A 13,042-nucleotide genomic window follows, 5' to 3' on the forward strand; every position below is an offset into this window, starting at 1 on the left:
CCCGCGTCACATCCGCCATCTGCGGCCTTACATCGGGAGAAGCAGAGTTTTCGGGTAGGTGCCCGCCGATTCCGTCTGATATTCTGCCGCCGGAAGATGCTTCATATACTGCACTTGGGACGCTGCTGTCTTCGAGGGGGGACTACATCCCGGCGCTACAACAGCGCTTGCCTTCGCTTCAGGTTTTCACGGCAAAGGGGGGGGACTGGGCTGCTTTTTCACGCCGTTTCGTGGCAAATGCCGAGACGGCTGGGTGGTTTGCTGACATCGCTCTCCGAGCCCTGCCTTCCGCCTTGGACGACGTGGCCTTGGCCACGTTCCTCCTTATTCCACGGAGGCAACGCTCCACTTTGCAGGAGGCCCTCGATCGGATGGCCTTAGTGTATGGACCTCCATCCGAAACTAGACATCGTTTCGCCAGTCGGAGGAGGGAGGCGGACGAGACACCTCTTGCCTATCAGAGTGCACTGATGGCGTTGGCTCAAGCAGCCTATCCTCGAATGGACGATGTGGGCCTGGACTCCATCGTGCTTGAGAAGTTGCTGCTGCTGGCTCGGGAACTGAGGATTGCCATCCACGTCAAAGATGAAGCTAACCTTTCCTCGCTGGGGGCGGCACATTACCTGCACACAGAGTTGCTCCTCCAGCGGGATGGGCAGGTGGCTGCGTGCGCCGCTGCAAGAGTTGACGAGGTCCCGGATGCCCAGGCCTTCGCGTCACAGCGGGCCGCCGGTTGGAGGGGGGCCGACCGGCCTCGCCAAGGGGAAACCCGGGGGAGACACGGATCCCCGCGGGCGTTGGCTGGCGTCACGTGCTATAACTGTGGCCAGCTGGGTCACCTGGCATCGGGTTGCCCAGCACCCCGGCGCCGGGCTTCGGGTCATCCACCATCGTCCGCCCGTCCGCCGGCCACTCCACAAGACCCCCAGGCATGTCGCGACACCTCACGCACACGGTCCCTGCCCGCATCTCATACACCGCGATTCGGCGCGCCAGTAAATCGCGTTGCGTTGAGGGGTGGGGAGCGGAATGGGGCTGATGTTCGGGGGCCACTTCGCGCGGTTCAGTGGTCCGAGTTGGCCCACAGGGTCGTGGCCGTGGCGACGGGCTCGTCGGTTATTCTCGGGGATATTGAGGGAATTCAATTTCGATTGTTGGTCGATACGGGGGCTTCGGCTACTATAATCTGCGACCTCATATACAACGTGTTACCAAAGAGATGTCAGGCACTCACCCCGTTCTCCGTCCCTTGCTTTGCGGCGAATGGAGGTTCCCTGGGGATTATTGGCCAAATAACTGCACAAATTTGTATTGGCGACATTAAATTATCTGGTCCCATTTTGGTTTCCGATGCCTTGGCCGTTCCCTGTCTGTTGGGTACGGATTTCTTGGGGAGGATGCCCATCAAAATTTTGATTGACAAAGGCTGCATCGAGCTTCCTTCGGGCCGCCGGATGGCGTTTCTGCCTTCACCAAACCGGCTGCGCACAGCTTGCACGACTGTTCCGGCTATGGCGTCTGAAACCGTGCGGATTCCGCCGGGTGCGCAGATGCTGATACCGCTTCAGTTACGCAAACCACTGGAGGCAGACGCTACGTCGGGGGTTTTGTTGTCTCCTTCAAATACGACCGAGCGAGGGTTGGACCTGGTGGGTGCACAAACGCTTGTGCCTAGAGATGGACAGCCCTTCATTCAGGTGCTGAATGCGGGGTTGCGGACGAAGGTCGTGCACCGAGGGGCTGTCATTGCACATGCGTCGCTGCCGCTGCACACTGACTCCGTTGCAGCTCATGTCGGTGAGGCGCCGGCGTCCGGGACGCAGGTGGGTGTCGATGAGGCATGGATGGATTCTCTCTGTTCAGGGGCTGAAAATCTTTCAGAGTCACAAAGATTCAAGCTGCGCATGTTGCTTCGTGATTTTCCCGATGTTTTTAGCAAACACAAATTCGATGTTGGGTGCACTAATCTATTGAAACACCACATTGATACGGGGGATTCTGCTCCCATTCGGCAAAATCCGTTCCGATTAAGTCCGGCAGAGAAGGAACATGTCCGGTTGGCAGTGAATGACATGCTTGCCGCAGACATTGTGGCTCCCTCCAACAGCCCATGGGGTGCGCCCATTGTGCTTGTTAAAAAACATGATGGCAGTTTGAGGTTTTGTGTGGATTTTCGGAAGCTTAACAAGGTTTCGCTGGCGGACGCGTATCCACTCCCTCGCTATGGACGAGTCGCTCGATGCCTTGGCGGGGGCACGGTATTTTTCAACCTTGGACCTTTTGTCGGGGTTTTGGCAACTGCCCTTGGATGACGCTTCCAAACCTAAGACCGCGTTCCGTACGCCACAGGGCCTTTATCAGTTCAACCGGTTGCCCATGGGATTGCACTCAGCTCCAGCGACGTTCCAGAGATTGATGGAACTGGTCCTAGCTGGCCTGCAGTGGGACTCTTGTCTTATATATCTGGACGACGTGATTATTTTCAGCCGTACGTTTGAGGAACATCTGGACAGACTGCGGGCTGTATTTCTCAGAGTGCGATCGGCTAATCTTAAATTTAAGCCTCAGAAATGTTTCCTGTTGCGTGAATCGGTGCGGTACCTCGGCCACGTTGTCAGTTCTACGGGTATAGCCACCGATCCTGCTAAAACTGACTGTGTAAGGTCGTGGCCCACGCCCACGTCTGTGGGGGAAGTCCGCAGCTTTATAGGCTTTGCGTCCTATTACCGCCGGTTTGTTGAGGGGTTTGCGACGATCGCCAAACCCCTTCATGCTCTGACGGCTAAGGGGGCTAAATTCCATTGGGGGGAAGAGGAAGACAGGGCGTTCAGGGCGCTTCGCGATGCCCTTGTCCGAGCTCCTCCCTTGTGCTATCCCGATTTCACGTTGCCCTTCATCCTGGACACCGATGCCAGCAATACCGGCATCGGCGCGGTGCTTTCGCAGGTTGTCAACGGGGTCGAACAGGTCGTTGCCTACGGCAGTAGAGTCATGTCTCCGGCAGAGCAACGTTATTGCGTCACCCGCCGTGAACTGCTCGCTATTGTCGTGTTTGTTCAACAATATCGACCGTACCTGTACGGTAGGCATTTTACGGTTCGTTCCGATCACGCCGCGCTACAGTATGCGTTGAAAATAGACCAGCCGTCCGGCCAGCTGTCACGTTGGCTTGAGGTCCTACAGGACTACACGTTCACGGTGGTGTACCGGAAGGGGACACAACATTTTAACGCGGATGGCTTGTCACGCCTTCCTCCGGGTGATGGGTGCGCGTGTTTTATGGGCTCGGGGAGATGCAAATCGGCCACGAGTACCGCTCCGGCTTCTCCCTTGGCAGCGGCAGCAGGGGTGGTCGATAGGGAACCTGTCGCCGAGGGGGACTCGCAGGTGTTGGTCACTCGCGACTCACTCCTCGATCTGCCTCTGGACGAATGGGGACGGTTCCAGATGGAAGACAATTCCCTCCTCAGGTTACGCCGTCGTGCGGAGAGAGGGGGAGATTGTCAGGAAAGGGTAGGTACTGTCAGGTTGCGGGAGGGTCTCCTCATGTCATGGGACGCCAGCTCGGGGCGTTACAGAATCGTCGTCCCCACCGCTGTGCGGGGCAGGGCCGTGTGGGCGGCGCACGAACGCGTCCTGCATTTAGGTATTCACAAAACGCTCGCTACACTGCAATTGGATTTTTTTTGGCCGGGAATGGCGCGCGATGTCGCCAACCTTTTGAATAGTTGCACACAGTGTGCGCGGCGGAAACACCCGGCTAGGGCGGCTTGCCCACCCCTTCAGTCCATTCAGGTGTCCCGGGTTAATGAGTTGGTGGCTCTTGACATTCTGGGTCCCTTCCCTGTCACCGCTCGGGGAAATAAGTACCTGCTGGTTGGGGTTGAATATTTCACCCGTTGGCCAATGGCCTGGCCCCTCCCCAACCAGTCGGCAGCAGCCATTGCGGAGGCGTTTCTCCAGGGCTACGTCCTGGATAAGGGTGCCCCGGAATGGCTGCTAACCGACCAGGGAAAGAACTTTTCGTCCAATCTTCTGCGGGAGGTTTGTGACCTTTTGTGCACACAGAAGGTCCGGACTTCCCCCTACCACCCGCAGACCGATGGTATGGTCGAACGTCTACACCGGACCATTACCTCTATGTTGTGTCATCAGGTAGACGACACACAGTTGGATTGGGACCTGAGGATTCCCGGAGTTCTGGCCGCATATAGGTTAGCGCCTCACGCGGCCACGGGCTATTCGCCCTTCTACTTAATGTACGGCAGGGAAGTCGACCCCCCCGTGGAGGTGCAATTGCGGGTCCAGTCTGCGGCTTCTCGCTCGAAACTGTCCGAACACGCTCAGTTCAATATTCGGAAGTTGGTCGAGGCGAGGGTGGCCGCGCAGGAAAATTCCAGGGCAAGGCAACGGGCCAATGAGCGTCTGTATGATCGCCGGGTTACGGTGTATAGAGGAAAATTGCAATCAATAATCAAGTCAGACAGTATCGCATTGGAGATGGCCTTCTGCTGTGGGTGGCTCATGCTGTAACGCCCTACACGAGTGTCCAGGAATTGTGAGATTGAAGGCTGTTGTGGTTCATCTACGATGCTTTTGTTCATCTGGTATTCTTCATACCTGTAACAGAAAAGAATATGAAACAGATGTCAGAAAATCCCTTATAGCCACACATGTTGTATTTGAAACTACTCTTTACTCATATCAATGTTGTTGTGTTAATATTCATTGTCTATTGTACACTACGGTATACGATAATACATTTCAGTTTCAGTGTATGCAATATTAAGAATATTTTCACTGCTTCAAAAGTCATAAGAAAGCCCTTTCCCTCAAGAAACTGAAGTCATATGCTTTATAGCAGTGGTTTTCAAAGTGGGGACGGGGACCCCTGGGTGCCGCGAGGGGGTGCTAGGGGGGCCATGGCAAGTTGGCATGAAAAGTATAGCAAAACAAAATAATTGAATAAATTAAATAAGTAAAATAAACCAAATTAAACCAAAAATAAGCTAAACAATATCCCCATTAGTTAAGAACTCCACTATAATAATCTATTGCATCTCTGAACATTACTACTATAATCGTTATTATTTTATTATATACTGTATATATCCCAGTGGTGCGCTGCCTCACAGACCTAGACTACGGTAGCACGCTATGTCCATGCGCTGCCTGCTGTTTGGGCATGATATGAAAAGGGAAGGCTAATGGTGGATCTTCTGTGACTGTGTCATCATTTTCCTCTTTACAGTGTATATGTCTTACTATGTTTCCTGTTGTACTTGGATGGGTTTAGGGATGCACCAACTCCATCGAGTTGTGAAAGGAGGTGCACAGAAAAAAGAGTGTGGCACGGCCCATGTCAGGGGGGCCTTGGCTGGAATCTACTGGTATATGGGGGGCCTTGTCATGGTAAAGTTTGGGAACCCCTGCTTTATAGTTCACTCTCTCCTGCACACCAGATTCCATGGTGCCTTGCTGCATCACACAGCAATTGCAGGTCTACTGCTGCCTCATTCATTGTTTAATTGTGATAGTTTATGTCTTCAGCGACAGTTCAGCTTAGTTGTGATTAACCAAAATTACATAAACGACCTCAATGAGGCAGCACACCAGCCACTCTGAAACTGAACGATTGAAAGAGTAAAACTGGAAGGCCTGTTTTTGTCTCATGTGTGTTGGAGAGACTGAGATATACATTTGTGTTTATCCGTCTAGCAGCAAGGTAGAAATGATACTTTAAAACGGACGTTGACATGATGTTGAAGAGGTTTTCCATCTGAGTGTGCTACACTCATGTACCTCATATAATCGGGGTTCAAAAATCCCTATTTTTGTAAGCATTAACCAGCAAGGGAGACGTGCGTTTACTGTCTCGTTGATACAGTAAATATGCAGCAGCTAGTAAGTTACGGTACATCCGATAAGGTGCTTAGCATTCGTTCAAAACTTACCTTTCTTTGTGCAACTTCAGGTGTCGAACAAAGTTAGACGTTGTGGCAGCACCGTCTGTAATCTTCGACCCGCATGTTTTGCAAATTGCAACTCGTTTTTTGTCGACTACATCGTAATTTTTATAGCCAAACGAAACTATCTTCGGTATCATTTTGCCAACTGGCGCATTGTTGCTTGTTGCGCTTCATTGGTTGTCTTGCAATGTGCCTGCTTAGATGCTGTCCAATCAAAACAACGTGGGACTACAGTGATTGGATGTCGTGCAGGCAGCGCGCGTGCTCTCTGCATGCATACAGGTGGTGCACATTTTTTTCACAAATGCAGATAAACTGAGAGCGGCGCGGCCGTGTGAACATTTTTTCCCCCAGTTTTCATGGGAAGTAGCAAGTCTTCTCGAGTCAAAAGGCGCAAGTCCAAGTGAAGTCACGAGTCATTGATGTTAAAGTCCAAGTCGAAGTTGCAAGTCTTTGTACATTTTGTCGAGTCGAGTCTGAAGTCATCAAATTCATGACTCGAGTCTGACTCGAGTCCAAGTCACATGACTCGAGTCCACACCTCTGGCCACTCACTCCACATCGAACAGCCCCCCTAATTAATAATCATAAGGTGACGTCCTCCAAATGGACACCTCCCACCATTCATAATAATTAGCGGCTGACGTCACTCCACATGGGGGGCCGAGGTGCCTCCTCCCCCCTCCTCAGCGTTAACTTACAAACCTCACTACAAAGGCAAAACCCTCAAGTCAAGCAATCTCCGTAATGCTATTGAGACATCAAAGTAAAAAGGACGTCATGATGAACAAGGGATTATAACCTTAAAATGAAATAGGTCTGTGTCACTGCGCCCTTACAAATTGCACACGCATTAATGCAATGAATATCACGTCGCGGTCTGCTTTTTGCTTGCAAGTTTCAGATTAACTGCAATACACCCGTCCTTGGACGGGCTAAAGGCTAGTTGTAAATAATTGAGCAGTTTTACATACAGTGAGGGAAAAAAGTATTTGATCCCCTGCTGATTTTGTACGTTTGCCCACTGACAAAGAAATGATCAGTCTATAATTTTATGGTAGGTTTATTTGAACAGTGAGAGACAGAATAACAACAACAAAATCCAGAAAAAACGCATGTCAAAAATTTTATAAATTGATTTGCATTTCAACGAGGGAAATAAGTATTTGACCCCTCTGAAAAACATGACTTAGTACTTGGTGGCAAAACCCTTGTTGGCAATCACAGAGGTCAGACGTTTCTTGTAGTTGACCACCAGGTTTGCACATATCTCAGGAGGGATTTTGTCCCACTCCTCTTTGCAGATCTTCTCCAAGTCATTAAGGTTTCGAGGCTGACGTTTGGCAACTCGAACCTTCAGCTCCCTCCACAGATTTTCTATTGGATTACGGTCTGGAGACTGACTAGGCCACTCCAGGACCTGAATGTGCTTCTTCTTGAGCCACTCCTTTGTTACCTTGGCCGTGTGTTTTGGGTCATTGTCATGCTGGAATACCCATCCACGACCCATTTTCAATGCCCTGGCTGAGGGAAGGAGGTTCTCACCCAAGATTTGACTGTACATGGCCCCGTCCATCGTCCCTTTGATGCGGTGAAGTTGTCCTGTCCCCTTAGCAGAAAAACACCCCCAAAGCATAATGTTTCCACCTCCATGTTTGACGGTGGGGATGGTGTTCTTGGGGTCATAGGCAGCATTCCTCCTCCTCCAAACACAGGAGTTGAGTTGATGCCAAAGAGCTCCATTTTGGTCTCATCTGACCACAACACTTTCACCCAGTTGTCCTCTGAATCATTGACAAACTTCAGACGGGCATGTATATGTGCTTTCTTGAGCAGAGGGATCTTGCGGTCGCTGCAGGATTTCAGTCCTTTACGGCGTACTGTGTTACCAACTGTTTTCTTGGTGTCTATGGTCCCAGTTGCCTTGAGATCATTGACAAGATTCTCCCGTGTATTTATGGGCGGATTCCTCACCGTTCTCATGATCATTGCAACTCCACGAGGTGAGATCTTGCATGGAGCCCCAGGCCGAGGGAGATTGACAGCTCTTTTGTGTTTCTTACATTTGCGAATAATCGCACCAACTGTTGTCACCTTCTCACCAAGCTGCTTGGCGATGGACTTGTAGCCCATTCCAGCCTTGTGTAGGTCTATAATCTTGTCCCTGACATCCTTGGAGAGCTCTTTGGTCTTGGCCATGGTGGAGAGTTTGGAATCTGATTGATTGATTGCTTCTGTGAACAGGTGTCTTTTATACAGGTAACAAGCTCAGATTAGGAGCACTCCCTTTAAGAGTGTGCTCCTAATCTCAGCTTGTTACCTATATAAAAGACACCTGGGATCCAGAAATCTTTCTGATTGAGAGGGGGTCAAATACTTATTTCCCTCATTGAAATGCAAATCAATTTATAACATTTTTGACATGCGTTTTTTCTGGATTTTGTTGTTGTTATTCTGTCTTTCACTGTTCAAATAAACCTACCATTAAAATTATAGACTGATCATTTCTTTGTCAGTGGGCAAACATACAAAATCAGCAGGGGATCAAATACTTTGTTCCCTCACTGTATATAAATTGCATTGGCATATGTGGTCATTGACACGGTAAAACTAGTCAAGATGGTGTGGTGGTGTTGCAGTGTCAAGAAAAGTGCTTCATGGTGTCTTAAACTCTCTTCTCATTTGACAGCAATTGGAGAGTACAGCCATGTCTTTAGCTGCATGCAGTGAGGCATGGGGCGTCTGCGAGAATGCCGGCAATTCACGGAGCAAGACCAGAGGTCGAGCCATGCTGCCCACGTCTAGAGAGGTATTTGTGTGCTTGAATAATAATAGTGAAAATTATTGTACAGGCAGACCTTGCTTAGCGCTCAAAATGTGTATGCTGGAGAAGTGGCCACTAATCAAATCGGCGCATAAAGGAGTTCATTAGACAATTGTATATATGGGGATGCATTCCCAACAGCTTTAATTCTTACATGTGTAATGCGAGCGTAGGCTGGGGCTTCGCCGCCCCAGCCCCTAACCCATCCAGGCGACACGAGCCATCGGGGGAAGGGTTCAAGGGTGGAGCCCGCGGGCGCTAGGGGGTGGTATTATCTGGAAAGTTCTCAAGGGGTGTGGTGAAGGGCAGAGTCTGGGTGACGCGGGAAGGGGATATAATGGAGAGCCGGAAGGGGCTCGAGGTCAGTTGGTGAGAGCTGGAAGCTGGACCACGTCGCGGGTCTCCGTGAGCCATCGGCCACGTGGCGACGCGGAGACGGCTCCCAGCGCGCCGTCTGCCAGCGGTGCGCGGGAGCGGGGAAGCGGGACGCCAGCTCACGCGACGCGCCGCGGAACGTCCGAGAGAGCGGAACGCGAGCTGTCCATATAACGAAGAAATAAACAGACGGAGACACAGTCGCTTCTTCTTGGTTCTTTCGGTAAAGTCACGTAGAAGGGAAATAATAAAATAATAAAAATAAAACATAATAAAATACAATTTACACTATGGGGACCTCATTTGCCAGTAAAAATATGATAATTGGTTCTTTACCCTTCTATCTGGCAACAAAACTGACACCTTTTTGCAAGGAGTCATGTTTGCATAGACCGCAATACCTGCAGTCATAATACAAACAAAAGAACATAACTCTGATAATGTGCACTGTCCTTGAAGTTGATTGGTCCACACCCGAGACAGCTTTCCTTCGAGCCTAGTCTCATATTGGTTGGACCAGATGACGCCAAAAGGCGCACAACTCAAGGACAATGCACCATCAGAGTATGAGAGCTCGGGGCAAGCATCTACACTATGGGGACCTCATTTGCCAGTAAAAATATGATAATTGGTTCTTTACCCTTCTATCTGGCAACAAAACTGACACCTTTTTGCAAGGAGTCATGTTTGCATAGACCGCAATACCTGCAGTCATAATACAAACAAAAGAACATAACTCTGATAATGTGCACTGTCCTTGAAGTTGATTGGTCCACACCCGAGACAGCTTTCCTTCGAGCCTAGTCTCATATGGGTTGGACCAGATGACGCCAAAAGGCGCACAACTCAAGGACAATGCACCATCAGAGTATGAGAGCTCGGGGCAAGCATCTACACTATGGGGACCTCATTTGCCAGTAAAAATATGATAATTGGTTCTTTACCCTTCTATCTGGCAACAAAACTGACACCTTTTTGCAAGGAGTCATGTTTGCATAGACCGCAATACCTGCAGTCATAATACAAACAAAAGAACATAACTCTGATAATGTGCACTGTCCTTGAAGTTGATTGGTCCACACCCGAGACAGCTTTCCTTCGAGCCTAGTCTCATATGGGTTGGACCAGATGACGCCAAAAGGCGCACAACTCAAGGACAATGCACCATCAGAGTATGAGAGCTCGGGGCAAGCATCTACACTATGGGGACCTCATTTGCCAGTAAAAATATGATAATTGGTTCTTTACCCTTCTATCTGGCAACAAAACTGACACCTTTTTGCAAGGAGTCATGTTTGCATAGACCGCAATACCTGCAGTCATAATACAAACAAAAGAACATAACTCTGATAATGTGCACTGTCCTTGAAGTTGATTGGTCCACACCCGAGACAGCTTTCCTTCGAGCCTAGTCTCATATGGGTTGGACCAGATGACGCCAAAAGGCGCACAACTCAAGGACAATGCACCATCAGAGTATGAGAGCTCGGGGCAAGCATCTACACTATGGGGACCTCATTTGCCAGTAAAAATATGATAATTGGTTCTTTACCCTTCTATCTGGCAACAAAACTGACACCTTTTTGCAAGGAGTCATGTTTGCATAGACCGCAATACCTGCAGTCATAATACAAACAAAAGAACATAACTCTGATAATGTGCACTGTCCTTGAAGTTGATTGGTCCACACCCGAGACAGCTTTCCTTCGAGCCTAGTCTCATATGGGTTGGACCAGATGACGCCAAAAGGCGCACAACTCAAGGACAATGCACCATCAGAGTATGAGAGCTCGGGGCAAGCATCTACACTATGGGGACCTCATTTGCCAGTAAAAATATGATAATTGGTTCTTTACCCTTCTATCTGGCAACAAAACTGACACCTTTTTGCAAGGAGTCATGTTTGCATAGACCGCAATACCTGCAGTCATAATACAAACAAAAGAACATAACTCTGATAATGTGCACTGTCCTTGAAGTTGATTGGTCCACACCCGAGACAGCTTTCCTTCGAGCCTAGTCTCATATGGGTTGGACCAGATGACGCCAAAAGGCGCACAACTCAAGGACAATGCACCATCAGAGTATGAGAGCTCGGGGCAAGCATCTACACTATGGGGACCTCATTTGCCAGTAAAAATATGATAATTGGTTCTTTACCCTTCTATCTGGCAACAAAACTGACACCTTTTTGCAAGGAGTCATGTTTGCATAGACCGCAATACCTGCAGTCATAATACAAACAAAAGAACATAACTCTGATAATGTGCACTGTCCTTGAAGTTGATTGGTCCACACCCGAGACAGCTTTCCTTCGAGCCTAGTCTCATATGGGTTGGACCAGATGACGCCAAAAGGCGCACAACTCATGGACAGAGTTATGTTCTTTTGTTTGTATTATGACTGCAGGTATTGCGGTCTATGCAAACATGACTCCTTGCAAAAAGGTGTCAGTTTTGTTGCCAGATAGAAGGGTAAAGAACCAATTATCATATTTTTACTGGCAAATGAGGTCCCCATAGTGTAGATGCTTGCCCCGAGCTCTCATACTCTGATGGTGCATTGTCCTTGAGTTGTGCGCCTTTTGGCGTCATCTGGTCCAACCCATATGAGACTAGGCTCGAAGGAAAGCTGTCTCGGGTGTGGACCAATCAACTTCAAGGACAGTGCACATTATCAGAGTTATGTTCTTTTGTTTGTATTATGACTGCAGGTATTGCGGTCTATGCAAACATGACTCCTTGCAAAAAGGTGTCAGTTTTGTTGCCAGATAGAAGGGTAAAGAACCAATTATCAAAATACAATTTTCACGACGTTTCGGCCACAACGCAAGCAGCCGTCCTCAGGTGAAGAACAGGTCTGTCGGGGAGACAGCGTCTGAATGAACACAGTCGCTTGTCGTCGACCTGTATTATTGCACATGTATGAGCAATATATGAGGGCTTCATTGAGGTATTGGTAACAGCACTAATAATACAGATGCTAAAACTTCTTTTGAATAAGTAATATTTTAAAATACTTTTTTTTAAACACGCTTTAATGAAATGTACCGTATGAGTAATGGCAGAACTCCCCAACTCCAGGAAGTGGCCCCGAGGCTTGCCATAATGTAAGGGACCGTGGTCAATTACAGCCTACGTAAGTTGAGCGTTGACAATTAGACCCAAGCCGAAACATAACATATAAAAAAGATTGTTTCAAAATATATATATATTTTTTTGATAGAATCTAGTATTGTCATTGATACGGCTATTTTAATACACACAATGGACTGGAAGGACAAGATTAAAGGGCTCGTATAATGCACATGCATAATGTACGTTGACTCATTAATCGCCCCGCCTCCACTTTACGCAAGAGCGTGAAGTGTGGTCACCACATCTACGCCTCTATATAAGGAACAAAACAGGTGGACTTCTCCACAAATCTGTCTGTCGCCTGATGAAGCTAGTTGTAATACTGGCAAAACATCGTACTCAGATTGTAAATGTTGTGGCTTGGCTCTCCAACACACCAGTGTGCTGTACTAGTGACAAATTGGCATGTTCTGTTTACATTACAACCCTTACTAGTTGGCTGTGTCGGGTGGTGGTGGATTTTAACGACACATATATTTACACGATCTAACAAAACAAACCTCTTATGGATGATATTCGTCGTGAAAGCCTACGTGTTAAACGGGATATTCGATGTCCCCTGTGAAGCCGATGGCGTTTATTTTACGGCTCGTACATCTTAGTATTAACCAGGACGGCCTGTCGGAATAGAACCGCAAACCTCTGCAACAAGTGGCAAATGCACTACCGCTGAGCCACGTCAATTATCTTATTCATAAACTTAGGTTTCCACGGCCAGCGTTATGATGCATAGTTGA

The 13,042-nt window shown here is 48.7% G+C and overlaps 1 long non-coding RNA gene across 1 annotated transcript in view; it reads right to left on the reverse strand.

The window, feature by feature from the left end:
• Window positions 1-9,033: 9,033 nt before the first annotated feature.
• LOC133356927 (uncharacterized) overlaps window positions 9,034-13,042 on the reverse strand; it is a 61,736-nt gene continuing 57,727 nt past the window's right edge. Inside the window, exon 4 of the long non-coding RNA XR_009756914.1 lies at window positions 9,034-9,330. This is a non-coding gene — a long non-coding RNA (uncharacterized LOC133356927). The remainder of the gene's footprint in view (window positions 9,331-13,042) is intronic.

Source organism: Lethenteron reissneri, chromosome 56 (genome assembly GCF_015708825.2).
Source record: "Lethenteron reissneri isolate LAM-NWPU_2019-01 chromosome 56, ASM1570882v1, whole genome shotgun sequence".
Lineage (NCBI taxonomy): Eukaryota > Metazoa > Chordata > Hyperoartia > Petromyzontiformes > Petromyzontidae > Lethenteron > Lethenteron reissneri.